General features: G+C 42.8%; 1 long non-coding RNA gene across 1 annotated transcript; it reads right to left on the reverse strand.

Annotated features, from left to right (window-relative positions):
- Nucleotides 1-1,599: 1,599 nt before the first annotated feature.
- LOC117769750 lies at nt 1,600-20,041 on the reverse strand. Its single transcript, XR_004615320.1, has 3 exons — nt 20,030-20,041; nt 6,268-6,275; nt 1,600-1,733 (listed from the first exon to the last, which is right to left on the reverse strand). It is a non-coding gene; the product is annotated as an uncharacterized LOC117769750 (long non-coding RNA).
- Nucleotides 20,042-24,679: the final 4,638 nt, after the last annotated feature.

Below are 24,679 nucleotides of genomic sequence, written 5' to 3' on the forward strand. Positions count from 1 at the left end.
TGCAAAGTTTCTGTGTGACGCTGGTGTGTCGAGACGTTTCTCTATCACAACAAACGTCTGGAGACTCGGTGGAACTCAGCTAATCCTGGACTTCTCTTGAGTTATGTTCCCACTTGAAGTCGGAGCTGTCAAACCTCAAAGCCGCTGATTCTAATAAAATCACAGCTTTTGTTAAAACAACAATGTGCTCAGGTTTTATTAGAGACACGCTCATTTATCTTGAGACGTGGACGGAGAGCGCGCTCGGCGACACGCGGTGGCTGCAGCGTTTCAAACCCCCTGACTTATCTGTCACAGGACAGCCGACTCTTCAGGCTCAAACTCCCGGCATCCAAAACACTGTTTCTCCTCTTTTGTGTTTTCATTTTGGGGCTGAAAGGAAGTGGTTGAAAGGCTCAGCTCGTCGCTCTAATCCCTGATAGCAGGTTTGTTTTTGTCCCCTGTCGAGAGTTTGTCTCCCGTCTCTTTCTCCTGGCAAACGTTAGCTGTGTACATTTGTTAGCGGCTGACTTAAATTCTATCTCTCCATCCCAGGTGGTTCTGATCCGCCGCTCCCTCATCTTCCCTCCTCTCGTCCCGCTCGCGCTCTGTTTTTTTTTCTGTCCTCCTCACGTTGAAAGTAGCCAAACTCCTGCCCGGCTTTAAAAAGGGAGACGAGAAGGTGACAGGCAGCCGGGCGTGAAAAGAGAGGGAATCAAAGCCAGCCCCCCGCTCCGCTATCCGCCGTCACAAGTCGGTGCCGGAGAGGAGCGCTGCCCAGATTCATGTGTCGAGCTGGAGAGCAGCAGAGAGGGATCTGCCAGGAGGAACAGGAGGAGGAGGTCAGAGGTCAGAGCTGAAACGAGACAGAGGTAAAACTGAACGTTTCATGTTTTACACAATGTTTGACTCACTTGAACCTGAACGACTCTGGTTTTAACTCTGATAACAAACTCGCCTCCAGAGACTGTTTGAATGATCGTAGCTCTTAAATAAAAACCATAATAATTAGAACCTTCATTCTTTCCGCAGCAGAACGTCGAGGCCTCTGTCGTCTACCTCATCATGTTATTACGGTACCATCGGCTAATGGAACAGTAGGTAAGGTTAATCACACCTTTTGTTTAAATAAGAAAAAGGCCTTAAAATGGTTTTAACTGAGGGGACATGGACCAAACAAAACAAATCAAAGTACACGTTAAATAAAGAAGGTTCCTGTCAGTTTAGATCGTTCTTATCCCGCTGATGTTTATATATATTACATCATCGGCGCAAGATGGCAGCGTTCGTATCTGAGGTATTTACGTGTCATCCATCTTTTTCAGGATTTGGACTTAATTACCCACAGTAAATGGGTAATACAAATTGTATCCCTCCTCTTATGTAATTAAACTCAAATGGAGGACATCAGTCACTTCACTGTGTGCACAATAAACAAACACAGCCCATTAGACTCGCTTGTGCTCGACATCTTGGAAGCTCCTGAAAAGTCTCGTGATCATTCCAGCCAATACTTCCACATCGTGATGTCACATGGACGACATCCAGCAGCTGGTCTGACACGCCCCCTAACGAAGCCAGAGAGCGGAGGTCGACATTTTGTACTGGAAGCCGTTGACCAATCACAACAGAGTGAACCAGCTGGCCAATCAGAGCAGACTGGGCTGCATCGGGAGGCGGGCCTTAAAGAGACGGGAGCTTAAACCAAGAGTTTGAGACAGAGGCTGAAAAGAGGAGCTGCAGCGATGGACAGTCTGAGGACAGTGTTTTCTGAACATTGGACCATGTGGACATTTTCAAGTCTCAACCTGAAGATGAGCAGAATGTGTGTAAAGCTTCACCGATGACCTGGTGTCAAGTAGTTTGCAGCCGACGTCAGTAAATGTTAAATAAGTTGAACCTGCCCGTCGTCCCCTGATGAGGGTTGTGTGAATCCAAACCTGTTACAATGCTCATGTTCACCTCATCAATCCACTGAATGAGAGTGTTAAACATGATCTGTCTGATAAGAGCAGAGCTGATGAAATCCAGATAGATTTTAAAATGCAAAATGGAAAAACACAATACGTTATCAGGGCTGTAATTACCACTCGGTGAAGATAAAATCAGAAACCAGCAAAGCAGAGACTGTTTGTTCGGTACAAAGACGACACCGTTTATAATTTAAATTACTGGTAACTGACGGTGATTAACAACCGAGGGTCTGAAGAAGCTTCTTAATAAGAGCAAGCGCTATTATCCACACAGTCGCTGATCAATGAGCTAAATGCCAAAATAATCAATAGTCATAATATCCAAACATCGAGTTCATCCGCGAGCGATCGTTGAACACAGCGATCAATAGAATCTCAGTGGGTTTTAAAGAAGTGGACACCAAAGGCTGAAACATCCTCGATGGAGTTTTTATTTATCTTATTCACTTTTTCTTTGTGTTACGTTGTGAAGAAGAACTCAAAACCTCGGCCTCGCTTTGTGGCTTTTTCCTGGAAACGGCCTCGACAGCGTTCGTCCTTGGATCCGACGACGAGCCGCTCGTCAGTGCAGTCGCCGTTGAATTGATCGTCGTGCATCACGTGTGTCTTTTATGTTATTTTCATCTTTTAGTGGCGTTTTTCTCTTTCGACCATGTTTGTATATAAAATAACTGAAATAGACAAGAATAAAGAAAACCGGTCACATGCTCTGTTTTTCCAACAGAATCTAACTTGATTAATTAACGTTGATGTGTGAAATAAACCTTTACAGAGGAATGCAGAGGTTTTAATATTTCTTACAGTTTCTCGTCTTAATTATTAAGAGATTAACTTATTTATTTCAGGCTTCTGTAAGTAACACATCCCTCACACGTGTGTCCCAGTGTTTTTAATCCGTGTGTGTGAGCCATGTTTGTCATTGCTTTCTACTTTTATTTCAGAGCGTGAAGAAGCTGTAGGATTTTCCCCTTGAGTCTATAAACCAGCGTCCTTGTCATGTGCTCACATGTCGGCCACATGTTTAGATTCCAGAGCGGAACCGTTAACAGCCGCTCGGAGTTAAACAATCCCGGCTGTCGTGCACAGGAACTCAACATGAAAGCTTAATACATCAGAACTGGATTTTCTTCAGCCGCCGCACATTCAGCCTGTCAACCTGCCGTCATTAGGGGTCAGCCCTGATTGGAAGGCTCTTTTGAAAATCAGGAGTCTGTGATTATTCACTATCATTTAGAGGAAAAGACAAAAGCCTTCAGGCAGTTTCATTTCAAGACGGAGACAAGGTAAATTGTAGTTCTAAGCTTCTCAGGGAGCGGGGAGAAAAAAAATAAAATAATCATCTCTGTGGGTTTGAAGAGTTTTGACACGTCGTGAGAAACAGAAAAAAGAAAAAGAGGTGGAGAGGAAAGAGTGGCAGCGGTCTCCTGATTCTGACAGGTGAAATCACTGTAATAACTGGTTTACTTCACTGGAGTGTTTCACGTCTGACGCTCGTTCTGATCAGCTCCTCCGCCTCAAAGCGTCCCTGACGGTTTCTGTCTAATTAGTTTGAAAGTTAATGGTTTGATTCCACAAAGAAACAAGAAATATTCTTTAGAAATTGGGTTTGTTGTTCGCCCCAAAAATTATTTTTGCACAACCATGGAAAAATGTAGAAAGGCCGAGAATGGGTGAATGTATTTCTGAATTATCCGTCTCAGTATCAGTATCAATCAGTCTTACATGTTATCGAGAGGAGACGGACTCAAACCCACGTGATGGAAACACTGTTATGAATGTTCACATCGTGCTTTTATCTGTAAATATAAAAATAGTACGTATTGAGCTGTCCTAAAATAAACAAAGATATTTTGGATTTTAGGAAACTTTTGATTAACTTCTCAGCTATAGGAACGTGGATTAGAAGATTAGTGGATTTGTCTGCTGTACTTTTTTTATTTGATCAGGAAGGTAAAAGTGATTCTGGCAGCTTGGAAACATTTTTGGTAATTTTCGTTCTCCGAGTTTGAAAAATTACAGATACGACGGTGAATCAATCTCCTGCTCGCTGTGAATAAATCAGACTGACAAGACGTTGATCTCTAAATAAACACTGAGGTCATTGGTCCACGACTACGGCGAAACCTCTTTCCTTTTCAAATTATTCATCTGTTACAATCACAGCTCTTTGTGTAATAGCCTCGTAAAAAAATCTGTTCCCAAGAAAAAACATAAATTCATGATGACTGTCTGAAGCTGTGCTGAGGCGTCTTGGATTCAGATCTGGCAACATTGATTAGAACTCGTCAAAGTGCTCGGAGAAATGAAAGTAAGCCGAAGTGTCTCTCGTCCAGCGTCCTTGAAAGAACAAAAACTATGATGCAGTTTCAATTCAAAATTAAATGTTTTTCCTTTTCTCTCCTCAGACTCAAGAGGCACTCGTGACATTAACGACATCCTCGGTCCTGACTGCACACAGATTATCGTTCTGTTGTCCGACTGGAACCACTCGTAAATCCTCTGTCTCTGCAGATCCAAGGTTTGGTTTCTTCTGCTGTCAAGAAAATACCTTCATATATTAAACTTCTCGAACAAACACTTCTGAACACAGACTAAACTTCCAATGAGAAACTATATAGGAATATTCATGGTTCCCAGAGGATGAATCGTAATGACTGTGGTGATCCACTGACTTTTCCTCCAGCACCATAATGAGGTTTAGAGCAGGAAGGGTAAAAGAAATTCCAAATACCTTTATCAAATATTGATAATTGGCAATCAGTCCTCGATAGGAATGGGTGCTATACTCAAAGATGTTATTTAAATAAAAAACATTTCATATCAATATGATCTATATCAATAATTATCATGATAAACATCACATTATTATTTCTTTCATGTTTAAAGATGATGTTTAAAACTCTTAATAAGAAGAAAACACTAAATCTGAAGTAGAACATTCAAACCAATTATTACACCTTTCTGTGCCTGCACCATGAATAATCATTAAATCAATATACATTAAGCTTTTATTATATTGATTAAAGTTTTGTTCCCAAAATTATACTTATTGTTTTATCCTCAGATGTCGTTATCAAATCCTATCGACAGATCAGCTGCTCCATTGGAATCAAAGGTGTTGAGATGTGTTGAGATGTCTCCTGTCGCATTTCATTATGAAGACGTCGTAGGAAATCAATAAGTCATAAAACAGGTCTCAAACTCACGTGTTCATAGAAACGATCTGTGTGCGAAACAGGCCTGGAGACAACGTGGAGGTGATGCGGTGTCCATGGCAACCAGGTCAGGTCAGGGTGTCATGGTGACCAGGAGAGCTCCCCCGACGCCATATTTACAACCAGAGAGCAGACAGCTCACAGAGCAAGACAGACTGAGTGTGTGTGTGTGTGTGTGTGTGTGTGTGTGTGTTTTCGACTCTAATTGGCAGAACCTTCTGTCAATCACGAGGCAAGAAGGGTAGTCACACCTGACTTCACAGGCTTGATTGACACGCCCAGGGGACCAATCACAGAGCCAGACGGGCTTCAGACCACCTGGAGAACGGCTCTGTCTCTCTCTTCCAAAGCTGCTACGCTGCAGGTGAACTTCAGCTTTTCAAACTGTTTTCTCTTTACATTTTTTAAAAGGACACTCAACTTTTCTCTCTCTCTCTCTCTCTCTCTCTTTGGGATGAAAATAAAAGACAATATGACGATAGCTGAGTGAGTGACATAATGATCTCTGACTCTGTGTTTTTGAGTGTGTAGCTGTGTGCAGCTCAATTTTGTCTTCATATATTGTCCATAGATTCATAGATGAATTGGTCAAAAAGAGACATTAGACAATATGTGCAGAATAACCTGATAATACAAAGAAAGATCAATCGGCTGATAGGAAGATACATCAGAGACAAAGATAGAATGAAAGGACGTTTATTAATACTGATCGAAGGAATCAGCTTACGGATTGATGAGGCATTTGGATAGTGGAGCAAATATTTGATTAATAAATAGATGAATCAGTTCGAAACTTGATATTCTAAAGTTTGGTCAATACTTTGACAGAGCAGTTGAATTCTTCACTTGTTCAAAAGACAGAAGTCGTTCTCATCCGGCTCATCAAGGGCGACTGGACTTGTCGAAGAAGCTTCTTCTAGGTTCTAGCCTCTGTTGGGTCGTTTCCTATCACTTAGCTCTTCATGCTAACCACAGTCGTTGGGTTGTTGGAGTGAGTGGTGGCTGAATCTCCCGGGAAGAGATGAAGGGTGGAGGATGAGTGGTGTCGTTGACCTCCACCTTCGTTGAGGGATGTTTTTTCTTCTTCTGCCGTAGAGGACCTCTTTCACTCCTCTTAAAGACAAACTGTCCTCCCCGTCCACCACATGTACACGATGTCGTGGACCTTCAGACGTCCTTCAGGCCTTCCCAGGAGATTTAACCACCACTCACACTTTGCCTCACTCTTAAGAACTGTCCTCACAACAACCAGGACCAGTGATGAACCAAGTGACACCAAGGGACTTGACAACCTCCCGACAGAGGTTAAAGACCTGGAACAGTAAGAACTGAAGACGCCTCGTCAATGAGACGGGAAATATCTTCAAGTCTCAAGTCCAGATGAACTCAATCCAACTTCTCTTAGATGACGGATTGAAAGATGAATCCGTTGGTACATTGAAACTACTTACTGAGATACGATAGACCAATCAATACACACAAGCAATTTGAAGATGCATATAGGGCAACAGACAGACAGACAGATAGACAGATAGATAGACAGACAGACAGACAGACAGACAGACAGACAGACAGACAGACAGACAGACAGACAAAGAGACAGATAGATAGATAGATAGATAGATAGATAGATAGATAGACAGACAGACAGACAGATTTCTTTCTGACATAGCTTTGTCACCATTGCAATGACTCCATCCAAGCACACACATCCATACTTGACACACTGGCTGCTGGACAGAAATTATGACAATCAGAAAACAAGAATATCCGACACACCAGTGAAGTCTCCTATGAACTCAGACGTCCTCTGAGAAAGGATCCACACGTTGGATCCTTGCACGGAAGGACACATCTGACGGAAGTGTTACAGCCTAGTTGCTCATTGTGATGCCATCGATCTTCAGATGCAGCCTCTGAAGGACGCAGCCCCTGAGGTGGGACACAGCTATTGTCAAGCTGTCATGGTCCGTCTCCCTCTTCATGACTTCCTGCCTCAGCGGGGGGGATCGACAGCGGCGATAGAGCGGCTGGTAAACAGAGCGGTTGACAAGTTGAAGGAGAAGTCGGTTAATCGGAGAATCGGTCGATTCAAACATTGAGCGAATGGTTTAAAAGACACAGAACAAGTGACTGATGGGAAGGTAGAGCAGTTGGTTGATGGAGCAATAAGACGACAGAGTAATTGAATCTAATGAACATGTAAAAAAAACTATCGACTGGATGAAAGATAGAGAAACTGATCGAGAGTTCAATGAAGCCGTCGGACAACAGGAGGATCCAGGTCGTTGCTGTGAAACACAGGGAACACGAGAAGGAGGCGTCGATACCAGAAACAGAGACAACAGCGGTATCAGTCATTTTTCAATGAATCTAATAAACAGTTATAAGAATGACCTCATGTGGTAATGGGATTTATACTTTATATGAACTACTGTACTATACACACACACACACACACACACACACACACTGAGAGGCTGCAGGCCAGAGTGGGAGGAACAGACTTGTTTTCTTCTGTAAAGCAGATTAGTGACAGGAAAATGGAAATTGGATTAACATGGAGAGAACGTCCAGTGATAACAAGCACACACACACACACACGCAGACACACACACACACACAAACAGACACACACACACACACACACACACACACAAACAGACACACTAACACACACACACACTTCATCTTCCTGAGTCCCTGCAGTTCACTTGTCTCCTGCTGAGGGTCACTGAGGGTCGGGGCAGTTAGTTTATTGGTCCATCTCAGAGCATTAGCTGGTATCTGAGTGGGTTCCTGTTGAGTTTTAAAAGACCAACGTGTGGTTAGTGGAGCTGGTGTCTCTTCTTCTACAGCCTGCAGCTGTGGATTTACATCTGAACTCGTGTTTCTCGGATTTGTAAAATCTTTAATTGCTCATTAAGCACAATTTAATGTGGTTAAAGTGAGTATCCAAATAATGTAAAACATCAATATTTGCTAAAGTTTTATTTCAAGCGCTAAATCTGAAATACTCCAGGAATGGTTTACAGCTACGATAAGAAACACAGACACTGATGCTCGTCAACTTTTGAGCCACAGTTCGATGAATTATTCCCATTTAATCTGATTTAAATCTCACCTGCCTTCATGGAGCACACTTTCCTTAATGCTTAATGTTATATCTATCTTAACCACACTTTATTTTATTGACAACAATATGATACGAGTAAATCCAAACATTCATGTACGGAGTTAGTGCTACAAATAAAATGTACTGTTGCTTTTTGGTATTCTGAAAACTAAAAAAAATATATCCACACAAACAATACCCTCTAAAAACTGTACGTTCGCATAATTACACAATTGTCATGAAATTCAGTGCGTTGTTAAATTGTTGGTCCTAATAATCCTCTGACTTTTCTTCTAGCGCCACCTTGAGGTGGATATTAATGGTTAGGTTGAAGTATTCATGAGAGAATAGGATGTTTGTGAATAAGAGCCAGTGTTTCTGTTTGACCTTCGTCCATTTCACCTGAGTTCAAATGTTGTTCTGTTCAGTTCGTACATTCGACTGAGCTCAGAAAGGAAAACGGCCGTTTGAGGAGCCGAGTGAAGAAGCCGCAGCAGTTGATTAAAAATTAATGGCAAACAACAGCGAGTAATAAACTAGAAATTGCTCATCATTAAAAAAACAGCGGAGGAATGTTTTATTGCCATCGCGGCGTCAGAAGTCGACCGTCTTCACACTCGCCGCGTCCTCCTGCCTCCTGACAGATTAATTAATATGCATTAATGCTTTCTGAAAAGCTCACCTTTTAATTTGGCGTGGAGTAATTGGAACGAGTGATAGTGTTTGGTCGCAGCAGGTCCATTAAACGACAGTCACTTCTACAAGTAGCTGCATATGAATGATAGACGGTTATCTCCCCCCCGCCGCCGCGTCTGCGGACCCACGGTTATTTTCTCGTCTTTGTGAGGAGAACAAAGACGGGAGGTCGGAGGTCGTTTCTGTTCCAGTGGCTCGTCCCCGGGTCTGGTCTCAGTGATACCGTGAGAAGCTGTGAGGGGGATAATTGACTGTTGATACCTTTTAACCCGGCTGCTGCTGCTGCTGTATGGTCGGAGTGACGGTTTAAATTAACGTATAACATAGAATTATGACCTATAATTGTTTTCATTAGTTCTTCCTGCTGAAAGCTTTATTGTCTGGTTTCAATGTAACTGTTCCACTTTGGATGAATCCATTTGTTTATCACGGTGAAACATCCTGAAGCTGCAGTATAGGTTAAACCCCTGCCTCCTCCATGTTAGCAGATGGGACGTGGACCAAACAAAACAAAATGTAGACGATAAATATATGATCCTTAAAGATGGTTTCTGTCATTTTGGGGCAGTAAGAGCCAGAATCTGAGCCGTTAATCGTCTGACGATGAATTAGCCTCTTGGGACAACGACCAATATTTTGTGAAGACAGCTGATGTCCAGGCCCGGACTCCGTCCTCCATTTCCACTGTTTACGGTTCAGCTAGTTCCTTTTATCACAGAACACAAACAGTGACACGTTTTATTGGTGTGTTTTACGTCCAGGCGACTTTTTGGCTGATCTCCTTCAACAGCTGTTAACTTTTCCTCTTCACACAGACGTTCTACCTGGAACCGAAGCTGCTCAAAGTAGAAACAGAAACCAGACGAGGGAACCGGACTTTGATCTGATCTAATGATGCTGATATTGGTCCAGAAAAACAAGACTTGTGTGTGTTGGTGTATCAGTGGAACAGATATTGATCAGTTACTTCAGTGATTAGCTGTTGGACTGAGATAACATGGATTCACTGCAGGTTTCAGAGGCTGGTTTCTGTTTTTATTCGGTGAAGGGGCGTCATTGTCCTTCACCGCAGACGAGGAGCAAATTAAATTGAGGAGAATTCATACATTTGCTGGGATGAAACAGCTCAGACAGTTCCAGGTCTCTGTGGATTTCAATTTTTTAAAATAAAAAAGGCGGATCATGGATGTTTATCAGATTTTAAGCAGCCGGCTTTGCCCGGTTTGATTTAAAGCAGAAACATCTGGAGTGTCATTTAACCCAAATAAATCACAATCTACTGCTCATTAATGTGTTTAAGGCTTTTAAATGGACTTTATGATGCTGGTTTTACTGTTAGAAAGCTCGGTGATGAAAGCAGCTTTGACAGGTTTTTAAAAATTAAGTCATGAAGTGGAAATTAATGGGTGATAATGGGGGGGGGCGGCAAAACGCACACTGGAGGATTTCCATCGTTTTATTATAACTATTTAATTTGTTATTTTCTGTCTCTGTTTGATTTCTCTTGGTCTCTGCAGCTGAATTTCTCTTCTCACCTGAACAAAGTATAAAGTGACTGACGGCTGATTTAAAGCGGGATTGATTGACAGGCTCGGTTTGAAGAAATCTCTGAGTAAAGCAACTCTGGAAAAGACAGAAACGAAAAATTATAAAGAACAAATCAAGCGAGAATAAAAATATGGGATGTTTAAAGGATTCGGCAGGGAGAATAATCACTGTCAAATCTGAAAAAGCTGATTCATTTCACAAACACACAAACAGAATCGTTTCAGACTGACGGCGTCACACTGCGCACGTGTGATTTTAATTATTTTTCCCTATTTTTACTCTCCGTCCCTGCGGGTTTGGTTCTTTTGCTGTTTTCGTGTTTCACGTTCCAGTTCTTTCTTCTTTCATCAGTGTCGGAAATTAAAGTTTGAACAGCGACACTGCTGCTGCGCTTCCCTCAAGTCGACTTTAAATCAAATCAAATCAAGTTAAAACACTAAGCAGCAGGATGTTAAACAATTTGAAACATTCACGGGATTGAAAAAATAAAAAGCAGCTCATTGATTTTCGGAGGAATAAACAAGTCGAACTCTCTGATCTCAGACGCTAAAGACGAGGAAATAACTGCAGATCTGCGGCGAAGTCGATGACCAAACGCTCAGATGTTCTCATTTCCAGTTGTTCAAAAATATTTTACAGGAAACGGAAAGAAAACGGAAAACTGTTCCTGGACCATTTGGACAGAAACGCTGTGAGAATAAGAATAACAAACTGAATCTGCCCCTGAACTCCCTCAGAGATAAATGCAGCTCTGAACGTGTCGATGTCAGCGTTTGTTCACTTTGGGATTTGAAGAGTGAAGCATTTTCTTTTGGAAAATATAATAATAAAGTCCTGAGTCAGCGAGAAGGTGGTCGCCATCGCTGTCGGAGGAAGCTGACGATCGGGGGCCGTGGCAGAAGAAAAGGAAAAAAGAAAAGGAGGCGATGAGGAACAATAAAATATGATTTTATTTTAAATATTTGTATTTCCATGCACATGGAGCTGAGCCGCTCGGTGACAGCGTGCAGCTCCACCGCTGTCAGCCGTCGTAACAGGAAGCTCCGGTGTGGTTCAACTCTGCTGGAGCTTCTGGACCAAAGATCTGGAAACACTGAGCAGAGATGAACAATAAGAGAGGTGGTGTGTGTCTGTGTCTGTGTGTGTGTGTGTGTGTGTGTGTGTGTACGTAGGGGGGGTAAGACAAGAGTTTTAATGCTTATGCCAGCAGGTTGAAAAATGATTATCTTGCTGTCTGGTTGTGACGGTGCGTATGGAGGCCTGACAGGCGCCAGCGGCTGCGCTCATTAATAAGAAGGAAAAACTGAGTATATATATGTGTGTGTGTGTGTGTGTGTGTGTGCGTGTGTGCGCGTGCGTGTGTGTGATATGTTGTCAACTAAATCCTGACATGCCCTTTACCATCTGACTGCAGGCGGAGCAGCAAACTCAGAACTTTTGTCACGTTTAAATATTTCATCACATTTTGCTGTTCTGCATCAGACTATATGTTATATTTTTACACAGCAGCTCAGTCACAACCAGGTTTTACATTATATCGTACATCACATCGTACATCACATCGTACATCACATCGTACAACACATCGTACATCACATCGTACAACACATCGTACAACACATCGTACATCACATCGTCTACGAGAACACGTTCCTCAAAATTCATTTTTAAAATAGAGGCCTTTAATTTCTTTAAGTTTATCTTATTCATTAATTCAGATTTTATGCTGTTTGATATATAAAAATAATCTTTACATCTTCCTTTACAACATTTATGTTTATTACAGTAAATATATTTTATCAAACACACATTTTGCTTCCGTCCTCGGTTCCCGCAGATTTTTTATTTCTGAAGTTTTGTTTTTCGCATCTTTTTGTGTGAATTGTTTCTACAAATATTCAGATGTCACATGTTCGTTAACACATTAAACACATGTCTAATGCAGGACTTTGAGTATTTCATTAAAAACTATACTCCTGGTGTAATGAAACAGTGGGGGGGGGGGGGTGAAGGAGAAGTGGGAATACTAGTACTGCAGAAAATGTACTTCACCCACTTTCCCCTACAGTCACTGGATCAGTTTAATTACGTTCACTGAGAATTCATCAAGTAATGTGACTTTTAATTAAAATCTTACCTTGTGAATATTCCCACTCGTCCTAATCTCGCTCAGCTGATCTGAGAAGCCTGATTTCTGTCCTCGGAGCGACCGTGAGTCGGTGTCCGGAGGAGACGAGGAGGAGACGAGGAGGAGACGAGGAGGAGACGAGGAGGTTCCTGTGAGCAGACGGCAGCCGGGACTTTAAGTGAGCAGCTAATCCTCCAACTTTAAAGGTCTGTGTAACCTTTCTAACACAATTTCACAAAAGACTGCTCTGTTTGTTCTGCTCGCAGAAATAAAGCTAATTACAAAAACCCATCCAAACGCCTTGACCTTTCCTTCCGGGTAATTACAGCTTCTCATTTCTTTTCTTTATGTTTTCTCTTTTTCTTTCTTCTGTCCCTGTGGTGCGATCTTCTCCTGCTCAGCCTCGTCCTGCTCAGCACTTCTCCTCCATCAGCCGGACCATGATGCACAGTGTGGGTCTGTGTGTGTGTGTGTGTCTGTGTGTGTGTGTGTGTTGTTGAAGGTCACACACTGTTTGTACGAAGTTGTACAGTAGCTCGGTTTTTTTAGTTCAGTGGAAAAAGCCTTTTCAGATTAAATCTCTAAAACATCAACACGCAGAATTAAAATTCAACTGTGAATTTCTTTGCTCGATATAAACTTGTCCCAGTTCTGTGTCGTATTCTGGGATAAGATTAAAACGCCCAATAAACAACAATAATAAAAAAAATGTACTTAGCTAATTATATAACACAAAAACAAAGCTGTAAACTCTCGAGCTCCAAGTGACGGAACAAAAATGTGTTGAACAACGAGACGTCACTCACTGAGTTTTTCTCAGAGAACATGCACATGGTCCTCGAATGGAAATGTCCATGAAGTATTAGGGATGTTTTTAAGAAAAAAATTAAAGTTGCATAATTAAGAGAATAAAGTTGTGATAGGAATAAAGATTTCCGTAAATATACAGTAAGGAGAATCCTCGCTCACTGGAGTTTTATTCCTTCTGGATCCTAAATCTTACTTCAAACAATGAGACTTTTCTTTCCCCTTTAAAATGTTCCTAACACTTCATTATATAAAATTCAGGATGCAAACATGAAAACATTTGCGTTTGAATATCTGAAACCTCAAGAAGTTCTCAGACCAATCACACGATGCAAACCAGAGCTGAATGTGCTAAGTTCTAATAGTTTGGGCTCAAATGCAACAACCTGGTTTCATGAATGTTCCAGGTTATGTTTCCAACATTTGACTCCTCATCATTAATTCAAAGGCTTCAGCTTCAGTGTGATTCCACTGCTTTTATTCCACGTCCCCTCAGGCGTGAATTGTTTAACGAGATGAATATTTGAGCTCTTTTGTCTTTCATCAGCAGTTTAAAGCTTCAGCTGCAGCTTTGTTGTACTTTTACTTTAAACCAGGGCTTGTTTGTTGTGAAGCAACAGAAACCTGTGAGCCCGTCTACACACACGGAGCAGCCTCATCCACAGGTTAGCAAAACAGGTAAAAGGATGGAAATCTGTAACCGCAATGCGATAAAGACGATCTAATTCAATCCAAGAGCCAATGAGTGTCAGCTAACTGCTGTTTATACCGGGATGATTGGAGGACGAGGACCAGCTGGTGGACAGGTGATCTAATCAGGTGAGGGCTCCACGGTGAAAACTGGCACAGATGAAAAACAGCAGGAAAAATTAAATTTCACTTTGAATCCATATTTTGTCTCCATTGACTGTGGAGGTTATTTTGGGGGTTTGTAATGAAATGATATAAAGTCAGAGGAACAGGATCAGCAGCTGAAGGTCAACACAATGTGAACGTCCATCTCAGCACAAACACTGGAAACACAGAGAAACAGAGAGAAACACTGATGTAGCTGCAAATAGTAAAAATATATGTTCACACTGGAAACTTTCTCAAGCTGTTTTCTGGAGTTTGTTTTTCTGTCTGATTCAGAAACTGAGAAATAAACGTTGTTAGAACGTCCCTCAGGTTTTAGGAGCTTGTTGTCCAACGTATAAACTCTGCTGTGGAAAGATCAGTGTTGTTGTTTCCAGCTCATCCACACCGGCGTCGGCCCTCAGCACCAGAAGCTCTGGAACCTCCTCGTGTTTCCAAGTTGACGTCTTCGTCTTCGTCTTCTTCTTCATCCTGAGATATTTGTGTTCTTCCAGTTTCACGTCCGACCACGTCTGATGTTACAGCTGCACGAGGTTAATAAAATCCAAATCATGCAACTAAAAATCAACTAAAGATCCTAAATAAATACAAGCAGATGCTAAACAACCGCACATGGAAGCTACATAACTATTAAAGACACAAAAGGACAACAACGGGATGAGAATTAATGAAAATGTCTGTGAATACGTTGAACAGCTGCTGAACATCATCAACATCCCTCCTGTAGCTGCAGAGGAGAAAACACAACACATCTCCTGCAGCTCAAATCAAATCAGACGTTCTATCGCTGAGATGCATCAAGTCGAGAAACTCTGAATTCTGTTTCGTGTGCAGTTTAATATCTGACACTAAGAGTTCTGCTGGAACAGGCAACGCACAGAGGAGAGGTCGAAGGTCAAACTGTGTGTGTGTGTGTGTTGGGTTGGGTTGGGTCTTCTTCCTCCTCTTCATCAGCTTCTCTGCTTTGTTCCTTCTCTCATCCTTGTTTCCTTCATGGATTTCTTTTTCTTTCATTGGTTGTTCTTCCTTGACTTGCTTCCTTCCTTCCTTCCTTCCTTACCATCTCACTTTTCTACTTTCCTCGTCTTTCCCTTGCTTCCTCCCTCCTCATTTCCTTCCATCCTCCATGTTCCTCTCGTGATGAATGTGTGTGTGTGTGTGTGTGTGTGCGTCGTACAACATTTAGCTTGCGCTCCATGTTCTATTATTATCATCACCTCAGTGTGTAGGCGTCCATTAGGCAAACTCGTATGCAACAATATGCAGATTCCTCCATTTGCACGGATCATAAACTCCTGCAGGCCTTCTGCTACATCATCATCATCACCACCACCACCATCATCATCACCATCATCTCCATCAGCAGCTGCCAGCGGCGGCGGGCGGGAAGCCGAACATCACATGAAGCAAATTCATGGAAAAGATTCACTCGGAGATGCTTTCATTAGATTTCACCCGCGGCGCGAGAGTCAGTGAAGGCATCATTTGAACATTTGCATCAGTTCAAGTGCAGAGGCGAGAGTCTCAGGGTCGCAGGAAGCCGGCGTCACGTGGTGAAACTAAAATAATCATCTTTTAAGAATGATTTGGAGACGTTGGCATGAATGTGACAAGGAGAAAAAAAGCAGCTTCTTTAATTTGTCCGTTTGTTGATGAAGAACACAATGAACGTTCCTCTGTCTCCAAATCAAAATCCTCTCTGTTTAACTCCCGACAAGCTTTAAGCTGTTTTCAATAAACAAGAGTAATTTAACGTGACAACGAGCGTTAACCAGGCGGAGACGCTGGCGTCGGCGGCGGCGATCGTGGGCGCTGCTGGATGCTGCCTGTTGGTTTCCAGCAGCTTCCTGTTCCACCAGCGACTGTGGGTGGACGACAGCTCCGCTAATTAATGCAACAACCAACCCACCAAGTACAAAACGTGTGAAGTGATTATCCAAATGGAATCTCAGAGATCCTGCAGCCTGCTCCTTGTCAGGGTTTTAAATGAAAAAGACTTCCCTTTAATTAGTGATTAAAAAGTTCTGGCCTCTCGTTACACGCTTTGCTCCGAGCGGCACGAACCACCACGTCCCATAACCCCAGATTCTGTGAGTGTGGGCGTTTCCCCTTAAATTGATGTTTGGTTTATCTCTCATGAAAGATATCAAACATCTGTGCACATGACAGAAGTGACATTTGAATTGCTTTGACTTTTTTTCCTGATTAGACCAACACCGTGTGAATGTGATTTTTAAATCCAACCATTGCACAAGAAGCTATTTAATGTTTTATCTGAGAACTTATTCTTGAAATCTCCTGATTTTATAACTGCACATTCACACCAAACCTGAGGTGAAGTTCTTTTGTCAAAGCAGAGATACAGATTTGCGTGTCGCCCGGTGCGAGTGATTCACTTCACTCGCTCGAGTTGAAATATTTGAACTCGCTTTTTGATTCTCAATTCGCTGCCTGTGGCAAAGAAAATCGGCAGCTTGGCTTCGTGTGGAGTTCAACTTCAGAGTTTGTGGAATAATAAAAAACAAATTCAGTTTAAACTGCTTCTCCTGATGAATCAGACGAAATCAAACATCATCACACGTCTCCTTTGTTGTTTGACACCCTGACAAGCTTCATGAGAAAAATACCAGACGTGTCAGTAAACCGTGAAAACCATCAGACACAATCACTCTCTCCCAGTGATTGTTGTCTTCTCTCGCCTCCAGCTGCAGCAGCATCATCTGGCGAGCCCACGGCGGTCCGCAGACCTCCCTCCTCTATCCCACCCACCATCACCAGACCCCTGCCTCTTCATCGATTTCCACAGAGCAGATTCCTCCCTGCCGAACAGATCCCTCCTTGTACAACACGAGCCCGTCTCCGCCAGCTGAGGCCGGCTCGTAGCCCGCGGCGATCGTCTGGAGTGGACAGACACTCGGACCAGACAATGACTCGCCTCAAAGCAGCGGCAGATGTTCGAGTGATTGCTGCAGACGCTGTCTTTCATTAGACGGCCGACAGCTCTGCTCACAGCCGCTTTCAGCGATTGGATGGAAAAACGAAGAAGACCTCTCCTCTCGGAGTTCAAGTGGCAGTTTGCACAATAAGAGCCATTCGGGTTTGGAGAGAGTATTTTTGTACCAAACAAAAGTGGTATTATTGAAGAAAGAGAAAGAGGAGGCCTCCGTGTGGCCACCAGGGACCTTGGTAGTTAACTGCTGCACTGAGCTGGGATCTGATTCCTGCTCTGAGGAGAAAGTCATTCACAGGTTCGGCTGTCACAGAACAACCAGGCGTCTTATTAAGTGAAAAACAATCTTTGTCTGGTGGTTTCCCTGAAGGTGAAAGTTTCTTTACTTGATAAACATCATGTGAGCTCGTAGGAAATGAAGTATAGATATTTAATGTCGTGGTAAAAGAAAAAGCAGGGATTGAAGTTCGCTGAAAACAAAAGGGAGCAGAACACATCAGGCTGAACTTTGACCTTTGAATCACAGCCGACCTTTCTGGGTCGTAGTCTTCACCCCCGCTCCTCTTCTGTGGAATCTTCATCTTCTCACAATACACAATACATTGTACACAATGTTTCCTGATGCATTGTGGGAAACAATGAACAAACTATATAGGTATAAAAAAATCACTTAACATTCACACAGCACTAAAAACAGAGAACTTATACTGTCCAGTGATTAGTGAGTGATTTCAGACAGTCCTTGAATTTGATGAAAATTATATTAATGAGTCGGTGAAGTGATAATGTTTGATATGTGGTGTTACTCATATACATTAGCAGCTGGTTCTGATACATAATGTACTGATGTAATATAGTGATTATGTCCTAGCTTTAAAAAAATAACTTATTTCAACAGCAACACATCAAAATAATAAGGAAATAAAATAAAACATTTTTAAAGTTGCTGTCAAGTTTAAAGCTCAGCTTCATAAAACTGTCCAAACAAAGAGAATCATCATCATCTGATAATAAACGGTGTGAAGTGATGGAAACGTCCGGCATGAAGTAACGACGCTGGAGTTTCCCTCTAGAGCCTGACAGGAAGGAGGCAGGAAGGAGGCAGGAAGGAGGCAGGAAGGAAGCTGGAAGGAGGCAGGAAGGAGGCAGGAAGGAGACAGGAAGGAGGCAGGAAGGAAGCTGGAAGGAGGCAGGAAGGAGGTAGGAAGGAGACAGGAAGGAGGCAGGAAGGAAGCTGGAAGGAGGCAGGAAGGAGGCAGGAAGGAGGTAGGAAGGAAGCTGGAAGGAGGCAGGAAGGAGGCAGGAAGGAGGCAGGAAGGAAGCTGGAAGGAGGCAGGAAGGAGGCAGGAAGGAAGCTGGAAGGAGGCAGGAAGGAAGCTGGAAGGAAGCAGGAAGGAGGTAGGAAGGAGGCAGGAAGGAAGCTGGAAGGAGGCAGGAAGGAGGCAGGAAGGAAGCAGGAAGGAGGCAGGAAGGAGGCAGGAGCAATGTGGGCTCTGCGACGGCGGCACAGTCTCATAAAAACATGTGTCGGCTCCAAGAAACACACTCAGCATCTTCGGATTAAACCGAAGTGATCGCAGACCCACCGAGGTTATTTGAACCTTTATTACTTCTCCCGTGTGAGTCTCTTGTCGGAGCTGGTTAGCTTCCACTCCCACCTACATGGTTGCTGGAGGATTTGAATAATTCATGCTATCTGCGTTATTTATGTATTCGCTTATTCATGAAGGCACAAATGTGTATGTGCCATGTCGCTGCCGGGAAGGAAAATGAAGACATCCGCTGAGTTCACGGTGGCCGAGGAGAGGCTTTTATTCCACATGGCTTTTTTCCCTCTGTTGTTCTAATGGTGTCATGAAATTGGATTCTGTACGAGTCATCGTTTCACAAAGGGAGCGTAACCGATGCGTGTTGTATGGCGGCGGCTGAGCGGACAGACGGAGGCTTGTTCTGCCTCTTGTCTTCCTCCCTGACTGACTGAATGTCACCCTCACTTCCATCGCTTCTCCGGAAAAAACAAAAGAAACGAGTGGAGAGCCCGCGGGAGCCCGGGGCCGGGGCTTCCCTCAGCCACCGTCACTAATCTCATTTACTGCCTCGTCCTCTGACAGGAGGCAGAAACAGACGGAGAGTAATCTGGAAAAGATGAGGGAGTGGAGGAGTCACGCAGAAAAGACGTGGAGAGTCAGGAGATAAGAGTAAAGGCAGGAAGCCGGCAGCAGATAGCGACGGCTCAGATGATAACGGCTGCATCACAGAGCTGCGCTGCCGGAGCTGATGGAGCTGATGGAGCTGATCTGTTAACATGACGGAGAAAACCCCCGAGTATCAAACTCCAAATCCCGTTAAACTCCGTAATCCTCACAAACTGTTGCAGTTCCGTCGAGCCGCGCTGCTCCTCACTTTGAAATCAGCAGAAGTTCAGTGCATCTTTAAATCTCAGTGAAAAACTACAAATCACAATTATATTAAAAAAACTCAATCTTACAAAATAAGGTTTTTGTGCATTTTCAGCCCAAAAACTTTGATTTCTTGGTGAAAGAGAATAAATTATTGCAAAGAAAGTTTTTTAAATGGACTGAATCGATATTTAGAAATAAAGATTTCCAGAAATACTTTTAATTGCACTTATTTGTATATAACTATTATATAAACCTCCCAAAATTGAAGCCAAAACATCTGGATCGCCCCCTTGTGGTTGACTGCAGTATAGGTAATAAACCCTGCCTCCTCCAGGTTAGCAGATGGGACAATAGACTGTACATGAAGATGGACGACATGACAGCTCCCAATAGGGAAGCTTAAGCGTCTTGACCTCCCCCTGGTGGCTGACTGCAGTATACCCTGTCTCCTCCATGTTAGCAGATGGGAGGTGAAAGTACATGTTACATAAATGCGTATTGTGTATGGTGCTCGTGTCTGGGATATGTTGGCTTGGTCTTTTTATTTTATACTTATGTATTTGTAGTTATTGTTATTGTCTTGAGGTTTCTATATATTTCGATTCTTGGCTGGAGCAACTGTAACGAAAACCTAATTTCAGATTCTGATCCAAACCTCATCTCAGTCGTCTCTTTAAACTCTGTGATTTCCGGGGTTTTTTTTAAATTCCTCTGGTGATGAACCAACAGCTCGGCAGACAGATGTACTTCCATAAATCTTGTCAGGTGAGATTTACCTGGAAGCTTATAGAGCTGGCTGAGAGCTGGGTCTCAGGGCGCGGGTGGAGATTTGACGGATTAGCTCGGGTCTGCAAATGACGGCCTGCGCGGCTCCTTCCTCCTCGGCTCTGATTGGTCGAGCTGATGCACAAGTGGGGACTGAGTCGGCTGTTTGCACTTAATTATCCTGGCGGGTGAGTCGGCGTGAGGCTGTTAGCTAAACTCCTCCGACACGCGGAGACCGAGAGAGGCGGATCCATCTGGGCAAGAATATTTCAATATTCAGTTTCTGATTTTAAGGTTTGGCGGTCACAGCGGTCCCCGGAGATGGAATCTGATTCGCTGATGCTTTTCCTAATATTTCTGCTGCTCCACAGCGACGAGAGCTGCGGGGAAATCTGACGGCGTGACTGATGGAATTAACGGCAGGGAATCTCCCCAGAAAACACTCGGCTAAATGACGCCGCAGTCATCAGCGGCGGAGGATGATTACGGCGAGGACAGAGGGGAGTCTCACAGCTGAGAGCGGCGGGAGGAGACAGAGGACGCTCTGGTGATCGTAACGACAAACACGTCGGCTGCATAAAAAACGTTCGCTTAACAAGTCGTCGCCAAGAAACTGAATCTTTTCCTGAAGCTAGAAAAACCGAGATCACAAAGTCGTTTGGTCTTTTTCTGTCAAACTTCACTTTTCATACGAAACCGTCTCCATGAGCTCAGAGGGAGAATCAGGACACGCCCACCATCCGTTAACTTAAAGGGACAGTTCAACGTTTATTAATAAACAACAGGACACGCCCACCATCCGTTAACTTAAAGGGACAGTTCAACGTTTATTAATAAACAACAGGACACACCCACCATCAGTTACTTTCATAAATAACTATAAATAAAAAGGAAAACACAACCAAACATATGATAAACATTACATGAAGAACTTGAATTAACAAAACCATTTTGAACTAAGAATTTTAAGTCTTTGTTTTTCCTGTAAAATAAAAGTTTTCCTTTCTGCAAACAATCGCAGAAACCGAAGACTCATTAAGGACGATTTTTATCCGACTGATATATTAGTCGGGCTCTAATTTTAATACTATGAAAAATATAAAAATTATGACGTTACCTACTTCGTCAAACTTGTTTCAGGATTGTGTAGGAATGGCTTTTAGCTCAGTGTTTATTTACTCCCTTTGTCTTTGTTGTTAAATTAAATTAAATAATTGCACTAATTAATTAACATTTGTTTGTGGGTTGGCGAAAAACTTTGGTCCAGAAATTGAAAAATCCTCAACCCTGTTCCGACCCCAGAGAATAAATCAAACAACCACAGAACAGTGTAAAGAAAAACTCTTTTCAGTCCTCAAGTGATTTTATAATGAAATTTAATGTGATGTACAATTTCCCTTCAGATTTTAGGGTTTAAAGTTACGACTCTTGCTCGTTAACATCCGTCCCCTCCTCTCTGCTCCGTCTGATTTACAGTGTGACTTTAAATCACCTGGTTATTCTATATTCTTATTAATTTACTGCTGTCCCTAACCTCCAGTCCCTCATTACACTTTCAAATAGTGGGAACTCTGTGACCTCACCAGCTTTTCAAATGCAACTTTCACATAAGTTTCCAAAGTTGCAACCAAATGTATAAAGTTGTGTAAGACGTGTCCTGAAGTTTTAACATGATGGATCTGGAGCTGGAGCTGAGTGACTTCAGGGGAAGTTAATATAATTATATGTATCGGAAAGACGTGTATCTATCAGACATTTAAACATGAAACTGTAAATGCAATGAAGGGATCATGTAAGAGGAAGAATTAAACCAGCCAAATTCTCTTGTTCGCCCCCTGGTGGCTGGGTATCAGTACAAGTCATGAACTGCACCTCCTCCATGTTGACAATGGGACACGGACCAAACCCCAAAACATCACACGTCATTCACATCCGAGATATTTTGGCTTCATTTCTGGACGGTGCGAGGAAGCGGAGAAGCATCGTCCATCTTTCTACAGTTTATGATCTAATGTGTGTGTGTGTGTGTGTGTATCTTTCCCTCAACACACACTCCATGAATAAATTAACATAAAGTTTTGAGTCGGAGATTCCTGCCGCTCTCGGAGACAAAGGGGACGTGGGTTTTGTTTTGCCCTCCACCTCTGCTCCGCCCGGTGGCGTCTTCTTCCCCCGAGGTGAGCGACTGCCTCTGCATCGGGGGAAGCTGCCCACGGCTGACCTGAATCTTTGATGGCACCCGAGGCTCCGTAAGCAATAACCGAGCGACGGCCGCTTGCTGCTGCTGCCGCCGCCGCCGCGCACGAAACAAACATCCAGATCAAACAGGCCTCGTCGTGCGATTCCTCCACACGAATGAACGTGTTCATGACACTTTGGAAGCATCGGGCGGGTTGTGTTCCCTCTGCGGAACGTGAGTTTATACATGAGGACCGCCGTCCGTGCGCTTCACTGCGTCTGCTTGTGATATGGAACCCGAGGAGCCTGAAGGCAGCACCGGGTGCGTCCGGGTCCCTGCAGACGCCCGAGTTCTGCTCTTCTTCAGAGCAGGAGAGCTGCAGCCAGTTTACGGAGAAGCGAAGCAGGAAGATTCCAGTCGACAGGTGGCTCAGATGAAAGCAAACGAGGGATCGTTTGGTTTTAATAACTTCACAATAACAGTGTAATTCACAGAGAGAACGACTTCAGCTGCAGTTTACTCACAAAGAAGAGAAGTGAGCTTTTTCATGAAAGATTGAACGACGGCAGCCGGTTGGTGAACGAGCCTCTCGGCTGCCGGAGTTTAGAAACACAGTTCAACTCCCTCCAGCCCCGACACAGAAAACCAGGTGTGGGATCAACTCTTCTGTTATTCTTATTTGGATTTTTCATATTTTATTAATCGAGTTTGCTGCTCACTGTTTGAATAAAAGTTGTTGAAACTGAAGTGAAGAAAATTCCTCTGGAAATCGAGTTTCCAACTTAAACAATGTCTCGCAAAAACTTTTAAACTGGAGTTCGACTTCGGACGCGATTTTCTGTCCTAACCTGACCCAAGAATGATGATGCAAAAATATGAAAATATATATAGAATATTCAATATTTCTCGTGTTGTAAGAATCGTGATTAAAATACAAATGATCCTACAGCCAAAGACTTTGCGTTTGATCTAAAGATGAATCAAATTGAGATATTCTGACAATAAAAATACTGAAAACAGCCTCAAAACATGCAGGTTTGTAAACAGGACGGGATTTCATGCACTTAACAAAATCCATTTGTATTCGTTCTTTATCATTTCACTTTTATTTTTTAAACTTCTTATCGTCTCACTGCTTCAGCACCAGAGAGCAGCTCATGGTTATAACGCCTGCATGTGCTATTTACACATTTCACATCTTGCCCTGGGTGTTGCCTCGCAGGCGACATAGTTTGATGCCGGGTCTGTACGCAGCCTGACTGACAGACGAGCAGGTTCCACTCACCACTGAATCACAAGTGCCCGATTTAAAATGTCTTTATATAACATTAATATTTCACATGATGGGAGAGTTGAAAACCAATGGAAATGCACCACAGGAGGCAGCAGTTTGTGCTGATGCAACATTTCTCACATCATTTTAAGTCTTATAAATGGTTATAACATTTTGATTGTGTATATTATGAATGTGAACATATGTTTTGCACATGCAATGAATTTAAACTGAACACGGAAATCAAGAGAAGGAAACAGTTTGTGAAGCTCGAGGTCCATTTAAGGAGCTAAACTAAATAAATAAACATCATGAATTATACATATAATAAGTGATTTACAGTTTTATTTCTGACTCCTTTCCCACATTTTATTGTGAGTAAATAGCCGATAGGTGCAAACACTGGAACACAATGATTCATATTAGTGAGAAATGATTAATTTATAACCTACATTCAACATTTTTCTTTCCTGCTCACTTTGGTTAAATCTATGTTGTTGTTTTTTCCTTCAGGACTTTTCAATGTTTGAAAATCTTTCAGGCTTTCCAGGAAACATTAATTAACATTCTTAACCCTGTGAGATTCTATAGTTTAGTGGAATAAAAAGCTCTTTCATTCTTAAACGTTCACGGAAACAGACGCTGCGGCGGAAATTAATGCAAATGTGAGATAATATAGTGATTTAAAATTTTGGGTATTTGTTTTTTTTTAAAGTCTCCGGGCGTCCTGAGACAGAAAGTGTCCAAAAAAAGAGAAATATTAGGCGATGAGAGGCGGAGAGAGGAGCTTTGTT

The sequence above is a fragment of the Hippoglossus hippoglossus genome, chromosome 10 (genome assembly GCF_009819705.1).
Source record: "Hippoglossus hippoglossus isolate fHipHip1 chromosome 10, fHipHip1.pri, whole genome shotgun sequence".
Lineage (NCBI taxonomy): Eukaryota > Metazoa > Chordata > Actinopteri > Pleuronectiformes > Pleuronectidae > Hippoglossus > Hippoglossus hippoglossus.